General features: G+C 42.9%; 1 non-coding gene across 1 annotated transcript; it reads right to left on the bottom strand.

Moving 5' to 3' along the window:
• Positions 1-536: 536 nt before the first annotated feature.
• trnar-ucu lies at positions 537-610 on the bottom strand. The gene has a single exon. It is a non-coding gene; the product is annotated as a tRNA-Arg (tRNA).
• Between the last annotated feature and the right edge of the window lie 308 nt (positions 611-918).

Consider the following 918-nt stretch of genomic DNA (forward strand, 5'->3'; position numbering starts at 1 on the left):
CATACAGTGCAGTATATACAGTAAAATACATTGCAAAGTTGGATTAGGATTGTTATGTTTGGTCACAGGTACTGGAAAATGACTTTCATCAAACTCTTACTAAAGCTTTTAAACACAGAAATATAATGGGGGAAAAATCCCAATGTTTAAAATCCAAGATGTTATGGCTATAAATATACCTATAAAATCTATTTTATGGGTTTTAAGCTTCTTGAAAATGGAGACATAAATACTAAATCAGTACCAAAGGCGTGAGGACTTGAAAGAGGACATAAATAAGGTAACGTAAGGAGAGCATAAACTAATCAGACTGGGATATCAGAACAGAACAGGCAGGCTCATGTTTGCAGCTCCTGCATTAAATCTGTACTCGAGGTTAAATTTATGTTTGTGTGCTCTGTGTAGCTGAACATCAACCTTCTGAGCTCCCAGTTAAGGCTCGCTATTAATAGCATGATCATATGAAATCAAAATGTCACCCGCACAATTTGATAAGAAAAATATCGCAGGTCTGCCGTGCGGCACACAGAGTGACTCATCTCTGCCGGGACTCGAACCCGGAGCCTCTGGATTAGAAGTCCAGCGCGCTATTCCATTGCGCCACAGAGACTGCGCCAGGATTACCCCTCTCTGCCAAGGTTTACATACTTCACATCCTCTCATACCGCCGCTCTCTGCATCCCCGCAGCATCAGGACCACTCTGAGCCGACATATTGGCAGTGCCTTGTTTTGACCACGAGAGGCCGCTGTTGTACAGCGATGAGGGGAGGAGTGCGTCAAGCTAGCCTCTGTGTAAGCGGAAATCCAGAATTAGTGTGTTAAAAAATAAAAGCCGCGAAGCCTGCAGATAATAATTTAACGTGTGTTCGTAACTGGGGCTTTAATTTTGAAACTGCACCATCGAGACGCTAAGCGTT

Source organism: Simochromis diagramma, unplaced genomic scaffold, assembly GCF_900408965.1.
Source record: "Simochromis diagramma unplaced genomic scaffold, fSimDia1.1 OVJJ01000317.1, whole genome shotgun sequence".
Lineage (NCBI taxonomy): Eukaryota > Metazoa > Chordata > Actinopteri > Cichliformes > Cichlidae > Simochromis > Simochromis diagramma.